The sequence below is a fragment of the Elephas maximus genome, chromosome 26 (assembly GCF_024166365.1).
Source record: "Elephas maximus indicus isolate mEleMax1 chromosome 26, mEleMax1 primary haplotype, whole genome shotgun sequence".
NCBI lineage: Eukaryota > Metazoa > Chordata > Mammalia > Proboscidea > Elephantidae > Elephas > Elephas maximus.
In genome coordinates, this window is record NC_064844.1 from 15,905,143 (window position 1) to 15,924,453 (window position 19,311).

The window sequence follows — 19,311 nt, forward strand, 5'->3', positions numbered from 1 at the left end:
TTTGGTGGTGTCTCCACCCCCACCCCCCCCACCCATCAGCTACCAATCAGGGAGCAGGTGGACTCCTCCTTGGCCGGAAGGGGTGGGGCTGCACTGGGCTCTGGGCCCTGTGCAGGGGTGGCATCGGCCAGGATGCTCTGCCCATGGGGCGTTTCCTGGTGGCCCTGTCCACCGCTGGCTAGGTCAAGGAGTTGGGGAGTGATACCATGAGTTATGGCACTGGGTGACACCAACTCTAGTGATGCCACTGGGACGCATTCAGAAAAAATTAAGTCTAGCTCTGGACCTTAGATCACATTTGATATCAGAGTTAGTTCTACTATGGAAATTAAAAGTGCCATTGAAGTCTGACAAAAACAGTCAGCCTGGTGCCCTAAAGATACGCTGACAACAGGCACAAACAGGTTCTCTCTCCAAACTCGGTCATCGTATGTTACCAGCCTCTCTCAAGCTCATTTGCCTCTTCTTTGCAAGCCAGAAGAAAAGACAATGCGCCCCTAAAGAAATCCTGGATCTCTTTTAAAGCCCATGTCAGAAATAAAGACCTCATGATGGCATTTCTGTAGGTGAAGGTGGGCTTCAAACTCTGGCACAACAGGGGTAAACTTAGAAGTCAGATTGCCTGGGGTGCAATTCTAACTTCTCTGCTTGCTAGTTCTGTAAACTTAAATTATTTACCTAAACCTCTTAGCCTCAGTTTCCTCATCTGTAAAATGGTGATAATAGTACTTACCCCACAGTTATTGTGAGGATTAAATGAGATAACTTATGTAAAATCCTTAGCACTGGGCCTATCCTAACTGTAAGCAATTAATCGGAATCGACTCGACGGCACCAGGGTTTTTTTTTTTTTTTTTTTTTTTAATAATCACAAAAAAATCTGCCCATGAAAAGATCATGAGAGTTAAAAAATTACAAAACAGGACCATACGATCCTATTGTCATAAAAATGTATATTTCATACATAATACTTCCTATACAGTATATGAGTACAAGTCTAGAAATATATTAGTATTATAATACATAATCAATAATAATGCTAATTAAAGCCCACTGCCATGAAGTCAGTTTTGACTCACAGCGACCTTACAAAACATTGTAGACTGCCCCATAGGGTTTCCAAGGCTGTGATCTTCAAGGAAGCAGGCTCCCACATCTTTCTCCTTGGGAGCAAGCAACCGGTGGGTTTGACCCACTGACCTCTCTCTCGGTAGCAGCCATGTGCTTAACCACTGTGCCACCAGGGCACCTAAAAATGATAATTATCACATAGTATATTCCGTACTGTTTTAAGCACTATAGATACATCTACTCCTTTAATTTCCATAGCTACCTTTGGAAGTAGGTATTGTGATTATCCCCAATTTGCAGATGAGGAAATGGGCCCATTGAGGCCAAATCCTTCACTTAAGGTCTCTCAGCAGGGAAGTGGGGAAGCTGGGACTTGTGGCCAAGCTGCTGGGCTCCAGGATGCAGGCTCTTAACCAACCATTTCTCTCCTGTCTCTCTATCCCCAAAAATGGAAACAGTCTCAGGGTGGTGAGGTTAGGGGTGATTTTTTTTTTCTTAGTGCTTATCTGTATATCTTTACGTTTCTACAAATAACCTATATGAATTGATTAATAAAGAAACAAGTTTGTTTTTAATTAAAAAAAAATGTGTCCAACGCAGCTCCTGGTACTCAAGGTGTCAGTCCGACCAGTTCCTTCCCACTCACTGTCTACTCCTGAGGTTTCCAGGATCAGGGGCTCCATCTCCTTTGGTTTGGCCTTTACAGCCTGTTATCTGGACAGAAAATCCGGTATTTTGGAATCCACGGAATGTTGACACAACTCTCAAACCTTTCAAGATTTGGAGCAAAAGCACTGTTTTGACTTTTTGTAGGCATCAGCATTCAATATTCTCCCGTGTCCCAATAAAAGCCGTTGCCCATTGAGTTGATTCCGACTCATAGCGACCCTATAGGACAGAGTAGAACTGCCCCGTAGGGTTTTCACGGAATGGCCAGTGGATTTGAACTGCTGACCTTTTGGTTAGCAGCCGAGCTCTTAACCACTGTATCACCAGGGCTTCAACATCCTAATAAGTTTCATTTTAAAAACAGAACATACAGTTTCCCGGATGGATTAAGTATCCTGCACTCAGACTGCAGAGCTCTGGTGGCAAAGTGGTTAAGAGTTTGCTATTAATGAAAAGGTGGGTAGTTTGAATCCACCAGCTGCTCCTTGGAAACCCGATGGGGCAGTTCTACGCTGTCCTACAGGGTTGCTTTGACTTGACGTCAACGGGACTTGGACTACAGGAAGAGCTCTCCAACAGCTGTTGACGGTCAGCCAAAACCTTGAGAATGACTGTGAAATGGGTGAAATTGTTTTTCTTGCCTCATCTCTCTTCTCTGTTTCCTCTGCTTCCTCCTCTCCCCTGACTTCCAACTCCCAGGACTCTCAGCCCTTGTACCCCCAACCCTACCCTCTCAGAACCTGCCCTTAGGACGATTTTGCTACCAACCAGACCTTTATCCTTTAATCACAGTTTGTATGTTAATCCTGACCTCTGATGGGATAACAAAAAAAGTTGGTTCAAGTTTGTAGGCATGCTGGTAGAGGTAGGAGGGGTGAGGAGGGAACAGGACGTCCAGACTGTACACATTGTGCCTCTGGATTGCATGAGCCAAGTAAGGGAGCCAGGTAAAGGGCAACCAGCACCTGTAAGATGCTGGGCTCCACTCTCCAGCACCAACCCTTACACTCCCTGACAAAAGCATCCTCAACACATAAGCCATCCATTAGGAGCATCAAGAGAAGCCATCACAGGAGCAGAAGAGATGCTCAACACAGGCTGAAAGGTTAATGCTGACATCTGCACAAAGCTTCCTTTCAGCGTTGCCTCTTCCCGAGAGCAGAAGAGCCGACAAGGCAGAGAGAAAGAGCCTGGTAGGGAAAAGGCAATCTGGAGGTGGTGCTCTCTCTGCCTGGCAATGGCATTTGAGATTTGAGTCTGGCCATGATCCCTCAACCACTCGATCACTTATGGATACCTACTTTAGTGCCAATCACTGCATGGAGAACTCTACTTTTGTTACCTCATTATGAAGCTCATAACAACACAATAGGGTAGGTTCTGTTTGCACAATTCACAGATGTGGAAACTGAAACTCAGACATAACTTGTCTTTTGCCTAAGGTCACACAGCAAATGCCTATGTAAGCCCTTGAAGGGTTTACAGTATCTAGAGGAACAGATACATGGGTACCCCAGGTCTAATTTCATCCTCACCACCTACCTGTGAGGTAGGCAAGACAGGCATTGTTGTCCCTATTTCAGAGATCTGTAAACCGAGGTCCAACCAGGTTACTTTACTTGTCTAGTGCATCTCAATTAATTAGCGGCAGAGCTAGGTCTAAGTACTAGGCCAATACTCTCTTCACCGCATTAACTATAGGAGGGTGGCTTAGCAAGAAATAAAGAGCAACATTTTAACACTTAGAAAAAGAAACACTGAGAATCTCACACAGAGTCTTGGTTAAAAAGCCATCCTCTCCATTTTAGCTGCCTTGTTTTTACAACTACACTCTAGGGCTAGTATGACTTGAATTAGATTATCCACTTAACCTTGACAGAGTCCAGAGATGCCTGTCTAATGTTGACTTTTGGAAGAACAGACAAAAATTGGCAACACTGCCATCATTTAATTAGCAACACCGAAGAGTAAAAATAATTCACATCAAGTGTGAAGGTACCAAAAAACCAAAATCGAACCGACTGCCACTGTGTCGATTCTGATTCATAGCAACCCTACAGGACAGAGTGGAACTGCCCCATAGGGTTCCCAAGAGTGGCTGGTGGATTCCAACTGTCTACCTTTTGGTTAGTGGCCGAACTCTTAAACACTGCACGACCAGTGTGAGGGTGAGACCTCCCTAAACTCAGCTGGGGCTTATACAGTCTTGTTCCTCACACGATTTATCACAGGTTGTACCTCTTAGCCAGGGCTTTGAACTGGTTCGTACTCCTACTGAGAATTAGCATTTCCACCCCAGATACACTGAATCAGAATCTACAGTTTACCAAGATTCCCAGGCGATTCTTATGTATAATAAATTTTGAGAACAACAGCTCTACTAGTGGTTCTCGGAATTGGTTCCTAGCCAGCATAACAGCATCACCTGGGAACTTGTTGGGGCCCTGGTGGCACAGTGGTCGAATGTTAAGGCTGCTAACCAAAAGGTCAGCAGTTAGAAATGCAAATTCTTAGCAGGGGTTCGAACAGGAAGGACCTGTTTGAAGCCCTGCTCTTGGCAAATAGAACACGACTGGATGTTAACAGAGCCGGTGCTTTAATATACCGGCCATGATACTGCCCAGATGTGTGATCCTAGACAAGAAAATACATTGGCTGTGCCTTGATACCCTCCTCTGTAAAACAGAGAAATCTCATGCCTTATTTTGTCAGAATCAAATGAGATAAGAGCGAAAGGATTGGAAGTACTAGAAAGCTGTCTTCAAAGGAAAGCTATGATGATGGATAATAATGGCCCCATTATCTGGCTAATCTCGGCATTAGTCACATTCAGACTTTGGCCCTGACAGCTGTACTTCATCACCAAATGAACGCAGTCTTGGGGCTGGAGGTGAATTCCTCAGTCAGGCTGACCAGTTCTTTGTGCCCATGTTGCTGAGCCTTCTTAGGTCAATAAAGTTCAATTTCCTAAATACTTGGACTTTATCTTCTCTTTTAAGATGTCCCTCCAATTAACTGCAATAAACCCAAAACCCATTCCCGTTGAGTCGATTCCAACTCATAAGTGACCCTATGGGACAGAGCAGAACTGCCCCATAGGGTTTCCAAGGAGCGGCTGGTGGATTCAAGAATGGCTGACCTTTTAGTTAGCAGCTGAGCTCTTAATCACTGCGCCATCAGGGCTCCAATTAACTGCAATAGATGTATTAAATGACAATTCCAGAATTTGCATGTTAAATTCAATGCGTCCTCATTTAGTACAATTCCCTGGTTTTCCTGAAAAGGAGATTTCATCCTAAATTTCCTAACTCTTCAGAAAGCCTCCAAAATTGATTTCTTACTCCAGTTTTCTTTTTCACGAAGTTCCTGCTTCTGTCTCTCCTGGCAGCATCCCTGCTTCCATGGGGTGCCCCACACAACACTTGGCATTGGGGCACACACCATGAACACGGACCTGGAGTACCATGTCCTTCATGCACACCCAAAAGTGCCTGTGGGGCTCTGGGCTGGATAGTGTAGCACTTGTTCTCAAGGAATGTGCCATCTCGGTATGGAGCCAACAATCTGAGACATCCCGATGAACCACACAAATAAGCAGTACAGGTAATAATCACTGTGGGGATTAAGATAAGAAACAAGATAGTGTGAACAAACAACAGCAGGGAAGGCTATTCAGGAAGGCAGGATTTCGGCTAAACCTAACCATCCAACCCATTGCTGAGTTGTCGATTCTGACTCATAGAGACCCTATAGACTAGCAGGACAACCAACCATACCCTTGCAGGGTTTCAGGGATCCAGAAAGTGATATTATCTCATGCAATTCTCACAACAACCCTGAGAAATAGAAACTATCATCTCTATTTAATAGATGAGGATGTGGAAATTCTGAACAATTAAGTAACTTGCTGAAATAAAAGCCACTGGCTCAGATCCAGCTTTCCTGGGTCCAAAGTCAATGGTTTTTCCATTGGCAGCCAGGAAACTAATATTTATCACACACCTTTGAAGTGCCCAGGGCTGTGTTACTTTCCCAAAGACTGGGTGTTCGTATGCACTGTGGGAAGAAAAGGAGGGCTAAGATTTGGGAAAAAAACAGTGACATCAAGATTCCATGGGGGATGGGGGGCTGTCCTTAAGTGACCACCCACCTTAGGGACAAGACCTGGTAACTTAGGAGCAGGATTGAGAACCAATGTTGTTGTTAGCTGCCATCAAGCCACCCTCAATGCATCCTGACTCCATGTATAACAGGACTGAACTGCTGTGATCCACAGGGTTTTCTCAAGCAGCTCACCAGGCCTTTTCTTCTAGTCTTAGTCTGGAAGCTCCGCTGAAACCTGTCCAGCATCATAGCAACACACAGACCTCCCCTAACAGAGGAATGGTGCCTGTGTTTGAGGTACACTGGCCAGGAATCAAACCCAGGTCTTCTGCATAGAAGGTGAGAATTCTACCACCGAACCACCACTGCCCTCTAAAAACAAAGAGCTGAGCTCAAATAAGGGCTGAGGCGGAAGAAGGGGGACCAATGTGGTTGGACTTAGCAGGAGGCAGCTTTGGTGGATTTAGGGCTGGGCATGTGGTATGGTTTTATCAGAGGTGGCTTCGTAGTGCTTACATAAAAGCTGCAGGTCCAACCCTGCCGCAGTATCTCTCCACATTGCTATGGAGAACGAGCAGTTTCTGAAATTTTATTTTTTGACATTGTAATATATACAAACTTACATTGACTCTCCCCATGCTAGAAACCCCAATTCTGAGACATTTGATCCTGGGTAAGGAAAATGAGCACTTAAGGACCAGGCAGCCAGCCAAAGGATACAAACAAAATGGACTGTCCTAACGCTTCAGCAGATATATGCCACAACTAGGAAAAGCCTCTTTCTCCAGAACTTTATTTTCATAAAAATGCCTCCTTCATTTGGGACCTTAAATGCTAGTAAGTGGCCATCTAAGATGCGTCAATTGGTCTCAACCCACCTGGAGCAAAGGAGAATGAAGAACACCAAGGACACAAGGTAATTAATTATGAACCCAAGAGACAGAAAGGGCCACATAAACCAGAGACTACATCAGCCTGAGACCAGAAGAACTAGACGGTGCCCAGCTACAACAGATGACTACCCTGACGGTGAACACAACAGAGGACCCCTGATGGAGCAGGAGAGCAGTGGGATGCAGACCCCAAATTCTCATAAAAAGATCAGACTTAATGGTCTGACTGAGACTAGAATGACCCTGGTGATCATGGCCCCCAGACCTTCTGTTAGCCCAGGACAGGAACCATGCCCAAAGCCAATTCTTTAGACAGAGATTGGACTGGACAATGGGATAGAAAAAGATGCTGGTGAAGAATGAGCTTCTTGGATCAAGTAGACACTTGAGACTATGTTGGCATCTCCTGTCTAGAGAGGAGACGAGAGGGCAGAGGGGGTTAGAAGCTTGTGGACACGAAAAGAGAGTGGAGGGAAGGAATGGGCTGTCTCATTAGGGGGGGAGCAATTAGGAGTATATAGCAAGGTGTACATAAACTTTTGTATGAAAGACTGACTAGACTTGTAAACTTTCACTTAAAAAAAAAAAATTAAAAAAAAAGCCTCCTTAACTTTTAGGTCCCAGCCTAGCTGAGGGATCCCTATTTAAGTCGATAATCAAACCGCTGTCTGCTCTCAGTCAAGAGATAATTCTGGTTTCTTCCAGGTGAACATAAGCCCAGAGTGGGGCCTCAAGACGTCACCAGCTGTACCAATGGAGTTGGTCACTACTCTGTCCTGTAGAGTCACTACGTATTGGAATCGACTTGACGGGCAGGTTTGGTTTGGTGTTTAGTCCTGAGCTTTCGAGTGATTAGGACTCACTTGCCTATAAGGCTAAATGGCTAAGATGCAGAATGGATTTCAGCAAATTACAGAGAAAGAGTCTGAAGCTGATTAAGCCAGCTTGGATCAGTCTGTTCGTTGGTGGTGAAATTCTGAGCTGGTGCCAATTCACAGGAGCTTGTGTATGGAGGAAATGAAGGTCAAATGCAATTGGAAGGGATCTAGTGGCCCTTCAATGAGGCTGTGTGGTTGCTGCTAAGGGCTCCTGATGGGTGAAACACGCCCAGCTTCAGGTCCCAGAGATTAGAATAAACCCCTCCAGCTCCCACATTTAAGAATTGCCTGCTTCACAAATTAAATCAGAGAAGAACCAAAACCCGAGATTAAATCAGAGAAGAACCAAAACCCGAGGTTCTCAACCTTGGCTGCTCACTGGCAGCATCAAAGGAGCCCTAAAAAGCTAATCTTCCCCTTAAGCTTGATGTAATTGGTCTGAGGTGCAGCCTGGGCATGGGGAGTTTTAAAGCCAGGGCTGAGAACCACTGTTCCAATGCAGTCATTCAAAAGGCGTTATTTTGGTGAAATTTGGAGTTAAATGCCTTTGGAGATTCCAACAGCTGTGCTACCTTCTTTCTCTAAGATATAGGAGGAAAAGAACACTGACGTTTATTGAGCACTGGGGCTAGATGAGTTTCATAAATAATCTCATTTGATCTTCACGTAAATTAAGCAGTGCTTTAAGTAGAAATCGGCTCTACGGCAACGGGTTTAATTAGCCTCCCTTTTGTAGAGCAGTACCAGAACCATAGGCTTGATTCCAACTCATGGTGACCCCAAGTGTGTCAGAATAGAACTGCACCCCCACAGGGTTATAGGGGCTGATTTTTTCAGAAGTAGGTCGCAGGCCTTTCTTCCCAGGCATCTCTGGGTGGACTCGAACTTCTGCCTTTTTGTTTAGCAGCCAATCACATTAACAGTTTGCACCACAAACTTTTGCCTGTGTCCGAATCACCTCATTGTTATTGCTAGTTGTCATCAGGTCAATTCCAATTCATAGCGACTTCATGGCATACAGAGTAGAACTGCCCCATAGGGTTTTCAAGGCTGTGATCTTTTGGTAGTAGATCACCAACCCTGTCTTCGGAGGTACCTCTGGGTGAATCTGGACTGCCAACCTTTTGGCTAGCAGCTGAGTGTTTAATCGTTTGTGCCATACCTGTAGGGACCATTATAGGGCAGGTGGGGTGGGCTCTAGTCATTGCTGTCAGGTCCAAATGCAGGCCAGGCCCCCTGCTCCAGGAAACCCACCATCACAGGGGGTCAGGGGGCTGGAAGGTTAGCCCCAGATGAAGGGTGGCTGAGAGGTTGAGGCTAAGGAAACACAGATTTCTGGGCTCAAAGTCACAGGTCTAATGGGGACTCAACCCTAAGTCTACTTCTAAAACTTTACCGTGCTCTTTCCCTCTACCATGCGTTGTGTCCACACTGATTATGTCCAGCAAATGTGGAGTTAAACCAGACAGTTATTTATCTAGGAGCTGGTGTGACCATCACTGTACCAGGCGATGACAGAAAGGGGGAGGTGAAAATAATGAGGCAGAGACTTGAAATAGATACCACATTTAAACAACAACAACAAAACTACTCTTCAGAGTAGCTACCTCAGGAGAAGGTGGCCACTGCTCTACGTATTTTGGGGGATGGGGTATTATGGATTGAACTGTGTCCTCCCAATATATATGTCAACTTGATTAGGCCATGATTCCCAGTATTGTGTGGTTGTCCTCTATTTTGAATTGTAATTTTACGTTGAAGAGGATTAGGGTGGGATTGTAACACCCTTACTGAGGTCACATCCCTGATCCAATAGAAAGGGAGCTTCCATGGGGTGTGGCCTGCACCCTTTTATCTTACAAGAGAAAAAAGTAAGGAAGCAAGAGAGCTGGGGACCTCATATCACCAAGAAAGCAGCTCCAAGGGCAGAGAGGATCCTTTGGACCTGGGGTCCCTGCACGGGGAAGCCCCTAGTCCGGGGGAAGACTGATGAGAAGGCTGACAGAGAAAGCAAGCCTTCCCCTGGAGCTGATGCCCTGAATTTGAACTGTCTGATTCACCTCGTTTCTCCTGAATTCGCTAATTTAATATCTTCTATTCTGATGGGTTAAGGCTGATCCCTTTTCCTTCCCCATGTAATAGATTCCCCTGCTAATCAATGCTGCCTCCAGACAAACACCAGAACACGCGCAGAAAGGTGGCCACTGGAACACTGCCCTCATCTCAAAAACTTTTGGCCACTCTTTTGGAATTGCCTTTAGAGGCAAAGACCATTCTTTTGAATACCTTCAATTGTAGCAAAGCCTTATCTTTTGAGAGCACATTGTATTCTTTCAAACAACCAAGATCCATCCACAGCCAAATCCGGTGACTAAAGTGGGTGGGTAAACTGGATAATATTGTTTGAGGCTTAACATGAAGTATGTTCTCAAAAAAAGACTAGGCTTACTGGTCTGACAGAGACTGGAGGAACCCCCAAGACTGTGGCCACCCTACAAACTCAGAAATGAAGCCACTCCTGAAGTCCACCTTTCAGCCAAAGATTAGACAGGCCTGTAAAAGAAACATAACACTCATGAGGAACGTGCTCCCATCACATATACAGGACCAAAGGGGCAACACCTGCCCAAAAGCAAAAACAAGAGGGCAAGAAAGGACAGGAAAACTGGACAAATGGACACAGGGAACTCGGGGTGGAAAGGGGGAGAGTGCTGATATATTGCAACCAATGTCACAACACCAGTTATGTATAAATTTTTGAATGAGAAACTAATTTGCCGCTATAAACTTTCACCTAAAGCACAGTAAAAAAAAAAAAAAAAAAAAAGTACTATGAACATTTACATGCAAAAAAAAAAAAGAAAAAAGAAGTGTGTTCTATAGGTGTTATGACTCATTTTCTTGTGTGGCTCTGAAGTTAATCTAAACCCCCCATCTTAGTCATCTAGTGCTGCTATTACAGAAGTACCCCAAGCAGATGGCTTTAATAAAGAGAAATTTCTTTTCTCACAGTCTAGTAGGCTAGTCGATTCCGAATGAAGAAGTATGTAAAAACACTTTAATATACTTACTTCTTGAGGCAGGCATGGAGCCCTGGTGGTACAGTGGTTAAGAGCTCAGCTGCTAACCACAAGGTCAGCAGTTCAAATCCACCAGCTGCTCCCTGGAAACCCTATGGGGCAGTTCTACTTTGTCCTATAGGGTTGCTGTGAGTCAGAATCGACTCGATGGCAATGGATTTGGTTTGGTTTATTTTTATGTTTTTTTTTTTTTGGCGGGGGGGTGATGGTCTCTGATCAGAAAACGACCACAGCCCAAATGGGAGATAGGGCTAACAATACAGACTAGCAAATAAGAAAGTCCTAAAGTGGACAGTACAAAGAAGCGAGAATGTGAGTGATGGCTGGAGAGGCTAGAACTGATGGGTTCACCTCTTCCCTCCCTGAAGGAGAAATCCTGGAAAGTGGCTCATACCTCAGCCTCCCAGCCCCCAGCCTCTCCTCCTCTGGGGCTGAACCCCCAGCCCCCTGACCCACTCTGACAAGGTGGGTGCCCTGGAGCAGAGGGTCTGGCCTGCATTCAGAGCTGACAGTGATGTCTGGAGCCCACCCAACCTGGCCTCTAATGGTCCATTCAGCTTGGGGCCGACTGGAGATGCTTATCTGATAGCTTTCTCTGCTCTGGGCAGCCTTAGGGAAGAGCGTGGCTAATTCAATTATTGAGCAGCCCCGTAGGCACAGCCCATCTGGGGCTCCAGATAACCCAGCTCCTTACGTCATCAGAGGACATGTGGAGTCCTCAGCCAGCTGGGAAAAGTTCTCCATCTTCAGGAGTAACAGTGACGAACCGTCCCTATGCTTAGCTTCACCAAGCTCAAGCCTTGGCTAAGCACTCTTTAGACAACATATTAGCTGATACATTTGTATCACCCGTTAGTTTACAAAGCACTTTCACATGATGCAAGATGCATTTAGTCTATACAGAGGCCATGCGGGACTGACAGAGCAGGTATCATTATTCCCATTTTATAGATGAGGAAAACTGAGACTCAGAAAGCTAATGGCTACATGTGGAACTGGAACAACTCCCCTCCCCCAAACTCTAACTCCTAATCCAGTGCTCTTTCCAGGACACCACTCTGGCTCTATGTAGGTAACTGTACTTTAAGGAGGAGCCCTGGAAGGAAGCTACTGCACTATTTCCTCCAGGATGAGGGATGCTCTCTCCTGGCCCATTTCTGTCTGCATCAGGCATGCAGACACAGCCCAGGTGTGGAAGGAAGGCTGAGGGTTGGCAGTGCACGTGGCAGCTGGTGGCAGCCTCCTGGAAGCTTGCGGGCACTTCTTTTGGGCTCCCCACTCAGGCCAGCAGCGTCTTACCTCACAGCAGATGCCACCCAACAATGTCTACTCCTCACTCAGGACAGAAAAAGACCCTGAGACTGGCACATGGTACAGACCCCTAGGAGCTAGAATAAGAAATCCCTCTAGAAGCCTCTGGGGTAGGCATTGCCAGTGCTCACCAACACTTGCGCTTCTCCCTTCCTCTGGGGACACTTCCACATCCCCTGGAGTTAGGGACGATCATGTGCAACCTGAGCCAAGGCAGCATGTGCACATGCAGCAGAAGCATGTAGGAAACCGCACCCGACCCTCCACACTCCTGCCTCTGCTGTGGTTTCAGCCTGAAAGCCCAGGCTGAGATGACGGCATCTAAAATGATGGCCCCTCCACATAAGCCAGAGACTCCATCAGCCTGAGACCGGAAGAACTAGATGGTGCCCCGCTACTACCAATGACCACCCTGACAGGGAACACAACAGAGAATCCCTGATGGAGCAGGAGAAAAGTGGGATGCAGACCTAAAATTCTCGTAAAAAGACCGGACTTAATGGTCTGACTGAGACTGGAGGAACCCCAGAGGTCATGGCCCCCAGACTCTCTGTCAGCCCAAAACTAAAACCATTCCCGAAGCCAACTCTTCAGACAGAGATTAGACGGGACTATAAGACATAAAATGATTCTGGTGAGGAGTGTGCTTCTTAGCTCAAGTAAACACATGAGGCTATGTGGGCAGCTCCTGTCTGGAGGTGAGATGAGAGGGCAGAGGGGGACAGGAGCTGGCTGAATGGACACAGGAAAGACAGGGTGGACAGAAGGAGCATGCTGTCACATTGTACCTAGGGCCACATAACAATGTGTGAGAAACGGACTTGAATTGTAAACTTTCACTTAGAGCACAATAAAAAATAAAATGTGAATTAGTATACCCCCCACCCCAAAAAAAAGATGGCCCCTGAAGCAACTATGAGGAATAGAGCCCGCTGTCAACCAGTACTGCACAGGTCCCAGGACTGGAAATAAACCTTCTTGATATGTTGCCACTGCATAACCTAGCTTGCCTAACAGACCATTTCTTTGTAAAAAAAATGCTTTGGTGGAGATAAGGGTTGTTGTTGTTAGGTGCTGTTGAATTGATTTTTGACTCATAGTAACCCCATGTGACAGAATAGAACTCTCCCAGAGTGGTCTTCTAGGCTGTCATCTTTATGGGAACGGGTCACCAGGTTTTTCTCCCACAGACCCACTAAACCCACTCATGCTGTTGAGTTGACTCCGACTCACAGTGACCCTATAGGGCAGAGCAGAACTGCCACATAGGGTTTCCAAAGAGTGGCTGGTGGGGTCGAACTGCAGCTGTAGCTCTTAACCACTGTGCCACCAGGGATCCACAGAGCCACTGAGTGAATTCAAACTGCCAATCCTTCGGTTAGCAGCTGAGCTCTTAACTCTTACGCCACCAGGGATCCTCAGAGATAAGGGTAATAACGCATACTTATTGTAGGCAACTTTGGAAATACAGAAAGGGATGGAACCCGTTGCCGTCAAGTTGATTGCGACTCATGATGTCCCCGTGTGGGTCCGAGTAGGGCTATACTCCATAGGGTTTTCAATGGCTGATTTTTTTGGAAGTAGATCCCCAGGCCTTTCTTCCGAGGCATCTCTGGGTAGACTGGAAGCACAAACCTTTCAGTTAGCAGCCAAGTGTGTTAACCATTTGTACCAACCAGGGGTCCCACAGGAAGGTATAAAGAAAGCAAACTGAGATCTCATTGGACTTTTGGCTTTGTAACTTTGCTCTTAACATTATGTCACAATAAAAATTAAAAAAAAAAAAAATTTCTTAACAGCCAACAGTGTAATATTGTGTGGCTGGATCACAGGGCTCTTCACCATTCTCCTATGGTTGTTGAGTTACGGTTTCTAAATTTTAGCTGTGGTAAGTAACACTATGATGACTGTCTTCATACCAGGTGCCGCTTTTTAATTTATTTTTCATAATAAAAGAGGACACGTATCCAGCTGGCTGCCAGTTCCCCACATCACAACCCCCTGTCAAAGCTGAGCAGGTGGATTTGGCAACATCAGCATCTTCAGGACGAAGGCCACCATCTCTGAATGCAGAGCCCTGGGAGATGTGCCAGAGGAAGATTCCAGAGAGAAGGAAAATAGCATGTACACCAGGCTCAGCCTTGGACTGGGCTCACCCTGCCCGGACACCCACCGTCTTAGCGTCCTCTCTCCCTGGTACCATATCCAGGTTAAGCTAGCTCAGGAGAGATAGCAAATGATACTGCAAGTGAGGTGTTTTTTTTTTTTTTCCAGCTTTAACCTATTTCCGGGAGCCCTTGCGGTGCAGTGGTTAAGGGCTCAGCTGCTAACGAAAAAAGGTCAGCAGTTCAAATCCACTAGCTGCTCCTTGAAAACCCTATGGTACAGTTCTGCTCTGTCCTATAGGGTCTACAGAGGGTCACTGAATTGGAATTGACTCCATGGCAATGGGTTTAGTTCTTTTTTTTAAGCCTATTTCTGATCAGGAGGTCCCCCTTGTTGGTCAGCAGAAGCTCTCTGCCAACAGTGTAAAAATGCAGTATTCTACCCACCTATACCCACTCCTCTCTGTATCCAGTGTGCTGACACTTAGAGAATACTTGGTGGCGTCTGCAGCTGTGGGAAGGAGAGGAAGCAGGCAGCATCAGGGGTATGTGCCTGGCCTCCAGTTGCTCCATAGGGCCTGATGCCTGCTACTGCCCTAAGCCTGATACCTTGCAGACTCCAGCTGAGAAACTAGTTCCCTCAGCAAGCTGAGACGCTGCGCTGCTGCTACAACTAGGAACCAACCTATATACGATGCTTTCAGTTTACCAATGAACTCTGATCAGATGGCCTCTGACTGAGCTCTGATTTTTTTTCCCTCCTCCATGGTGCTACCTGCCTGCATTACTCATTGGCCCTTATTATAGGCCTCCCTGTCTGGTGGACTTTTCTCTGCAAATGTCCTGCTATAACTGAACTTGTAAGTACCTCGGGTGGGGAGGGCAGAGACGCAACATCTGTGTATCCCTCCCAGGGGAAACAAACGGGGTAAATATTTGCTAATTGATTGTAAAGACAATTCAACTGTGCCCCTCTCTCTCTCAGGGAGAGAAGGAGAAGCATCGCAGCTGCCTTGGCCTCTATCCTCAGCCTTGCTCCTCTCTCAGGAGCTGCAGCTGGGCCAGCTTAGCTTTGACTCAGCTCTCTGCAGCTCCTGTCTCCTTCAGTGAAGAGTTAAAGAGTTGAGAAGGCTGCTTCCCACTTGGAAATCTCCATTTCCTCATGCAGTGTGAACAAGAGAACATCTATGGACAGAGGCTGAGCGAGCCAACCATGCAGGGAGTCAGCTGGCTCTGAAAGAGGCTGTTCTAACTCCCGCCAAGTCAAGTCATTAAGATGCCATCCCTGAGGTGCAGCCCCCAGCGTCACCTCTAGATACCCCCTCGAGCCCTTCCAGCAAAAAGGATGAATGGGGAGCACAGAGCTTAGTGAAAGCAAACCCTTTCATAAGCAGGGTGGTGAGAGGACGGTCTTCATTTGCAGGAAAGTGGGCTGGGATGCTGCAGAGGGGGCAACAGAAGTCATTCGTCCTTGTCTCTGATTCCCTCCTCACCACATAGGACTAGAATTAATCCTCTAATCTACATGGAGATGCCAAAACAATTGCTCCTCAAAAGGTCACCAAGAGGGGAAGAAAAGGTAATAACATTAGAGAAAACATGTGCAGTGCCAAAAATAATCACTGTATCACGAGAAAACAGAGCTGGGCTGCCTCAGGGGCCAGCGCTGGACACTTTCAGGAAGGTTGTTGTTAGGTGCTGTGGAGTAGTTTCTGAACTCATAGCGACCCGAGGTACACAACAGAGGGAAGCCCTGCCGGGTCCTGGGCCATCCTCACCATCGTTGCTGTGTTTGAGCCCATTGTTGCTGCCACTGTGTCAATCCATCTCACTGAGGATTGTCCTCTTTTTCAGTGACCCTTTACTTCATCAAGCATAATGTCCGTCTCCAGGGACTGGTCCCTCCATATAACAGGTCTAAAGTAGGTGCGACGAAGTCTCATCATTCTTGCTTCTAAGCAGCATTCTGGCTGTACTTCTCCCAAGGCAGATTTATTCGTTCTTCTGGCAGTCCATGGTATATTCAATATTTTTCGCCAACACCATAATTCAAAGGCATCAATTCTTCGATCTTCCTTCCTCATTGTCCAGCTTTCACACGCATATGTGGTGATTGAAAATACCATGGCTTGAGTCAGGTGCACGTTAGTCCTCAAAGTGACATCTTCGCTTTTTAACACTTCCGAGAGGTCTTTTGCGGCGGATTTCCCCCAAAGCAGTGTCGTCATTTGATTTCTTAACTGCCGCTTCCATGGGCGTCGACTGTGGATCCAAGTAAAATGAAATCCTTTACAACTTGACTATTTCCTCCATCTATCATAATGTTACTTACTGGTCCAGTTGTAAGGACTTTTGTTTTCTTTATGTGGAGGCGCAATCCATCCTGAAGGCTGTGGTCTTTGATCTTCATCAGTAAGTGTTTCAAGTCTTCACTTTCAGCAAACAAGGTTGTGTCATCTGCATAATGCAGGTTGTTAACGAGTCTTCCTTCAATCCTGATGCCCCGTTCTTCACACAGTCCAGCGTCTTGGATTATTTGCTCAGCATACAGATCAAACTAATACAGTGAAAGGCTACAACCCTGACGCACACCTTTCCTGGCTTTAAATCACACAGTATCCCCTTGTTCTGTTTGAATGACTGTCTCTTGGCAGGTTCCTCATGAGCACAATCAAGTGTTCTGGAATTCCCATTCTTCACAATGTTATCCATAATTTGTTATGATTCACACAGTCAAATGCCTCCGTAGAGTCAATAAAACACAGGTAAACATCTTTCTGGTATTCTCAGCTTTCAGCCAAGATCCATCTAACACCAGCAATGATGTCCCTCGTTTCCTGTCCTCTTTCAAATCTGGGTTGAATTTCTGGCAGTGCCCTGTAGGTGTACTGCTGCAATCGTTTTTTTAATTATCTTCAGCAAAATTTTACTTGCGTGTGATATTAATGATATTGTTGGATAACTTCTGCATTCTGTTAGATCGCCTTTCTTTGGAATGGGCACAAATATGGATCTTTTCTGGTCGGTTGGCCAGTTAACTGTCTTCCAAATGTCTAGGCATAGACGAGTGAGCTCTTCCAGCGTTGCATCAGTTTGTTGAAACATCTCAATTGGTATTCCATCAATTCCTGAAGCCTTGTTTTTCGCCAATGCCTGCAGTGCACCTTGGACTTCTTCCTTCAATACCATTGGTTCTGGATCACATGCTACCTCCTGAAATGGTTTAACATCAACCAATTCTTTTCAGTACAGGGGCTCTGTGTATTCTTTCCATCTTCTTCTGATGTTTCCTGCATGGTTCAATATTTTGCCCATAGAATCCTTCAATAATTGCAACTGGAGGCCAGAAGTTTTTCCTTAGTTCTTTCAGCTTCAGAAATGCCAAGGCTGTTCTTCCCTTTTGGTTTTCTACCTCCAGGTCTTTACAAATTTCATTATAATTCTTCTTCTCGAGCTGCCCTTTGAAATCTTCTATTTAGCTCTTTTACTTCAACATTTCTTCCATATACTTTAGCTACTCTATGTTCGAGAGCAAGATTCACAGTCTCCTCTGATATCCATTTTGGCCTTTTCTTTCTTTCTTTCTTGTCTTTTTAATGACCTTTGGCTTTCTTCATGTATGATGTCCTTGCTGTCATCCCACCACTTGTCTGGTCTTTGGGCACTAGTATTCATTGTGTCAAATCTATTCTTGAGATGGTCTCTAAATTCAGGAGGAATACACTCAAGGTTGTACTTTGGCTCTCATGGACTTGTTTTAATTTTCTTCAGCTTCAACTTGAAGTTGCATATGAACAGTTGATGGTCTGTTCCATAGTCAGCCCCTGGTCTTGTTACGACTGATGATATTCAGTTTCTCCATCATCTCTTTCTATAGATATAGTCGATTTGATTCCTGTGTATTCCCTCCGGTGAGGTCCACGTGTATAGTTGCCATTTATGTTGTTGAAAAAAGGTATTTCCATTGAATACGTCATTGGTCTTGCAAAATTCTAACATGCAATCTCCCTCATAGTTTCTATCACCATGGCCATAATTTATTCAGGAAGGAGGGGGCAGAAATTACCCTGGCAATGTCATCAGACATTCTGAGTGAAAACAAACAACAATAACAAAAAGGCCATAGCTAGAATAGACAGTGGTCAGAAAGAACTTTTTTTTTCATGTACAACATATGATTTTAAGGGTCTGTTCTCTCTTCTTTATTTTAGAAACTTAATTTCAAGAAAAATATCATTTGTTTAGTCTTGTAATCGGGACTGAAGCTGGATCACATGCTAATAGGAAAATACCTTGGGATCTGCCTTACTAATCCCAATCTGACGCTAGAACTTCTGGTGCCTGGTACTTAAAGTATTTTGAAACAGGAAGAAAAGAAAGGGGGGGGGGGGGGGCCAGGAACTCTGATCTCTTGTCACCTCATTCCATAGCCCCTTCTCGCTTCCCTGAAAAAAGGAAAGACCTGGTAAGAACCTCAGAGATCCCTTCTCTCCTGGGCTTCCTTTAGAACCCCATTTCTGTTTGTTTACATGGTCACAAGTCTAGTGTTTGGGATCTGAGTCACGGTCACAGTGCAAGCTTTAGCTGTCTCCTGGCTCTGTCCTCTCCTCCCCCACTGTGATGAGAAATGAGATGCTCACGCACACCCAGGGAGCTATTCTCCAACCCTTTGTGAGACGCCACCAAAAGCCACAGGGGAAATGCCAGAAGTCTTCCAGAGGTTCTTATCAGACTCTCAAATGACAATGTTGAGCAATGTGGGAAAGAAGGTGGTTTTTCCCCAGCAGTAGCTTATTCCCTCCACTCATTCATTCACAGAGACTCATTAATCCTTCTTCCCATGCTGGGGCTAGGAGCAACAGAGTGAGACGTGGAACACTATTCCTGACCTCAGGGAGCTTCCAGAGGCTGGGAGTCCAGTGGCCTATAGTCAGTCAAGGTTACAGGAAGGGGTCTGACAGGAGAAAGTATGCAAGGCTTGATGAGACAAGGAGAGCTCCCATTGGAGGTGGGGTTTGAAGGAGGAGTAGGATATGGGAGGCACTCTGGAGGGCGGAAGGGATGATATGGACAAGGCAATGCCTCAGGCATGAGCAGGGCAGCCAGTGGTCAAGAGACAGGCTAGAGAGCAGTTGGGAGCCAGAAAGTCAGAGTGCCAAGCACAGAGGAGTCCTCGAGACAACAGAAGGACAGGTAAGTA

General features: G+C 45.8%; 1 protein-coding gene across 4 annotated transcripts in view; it reads right to left on the minus strand.

Annotated features, from left to right (window-relative positions):
* EPAS1 (endothelial PAS domain protein 1) overlaps positions 1–19,311 on the minus strand; it is a 107,097-nt gene that overhangs the window by 50,737 nt on the left and 37,049 nt on the right. The gene's annotated exons all lie outside the window — the stretch shown is intronic.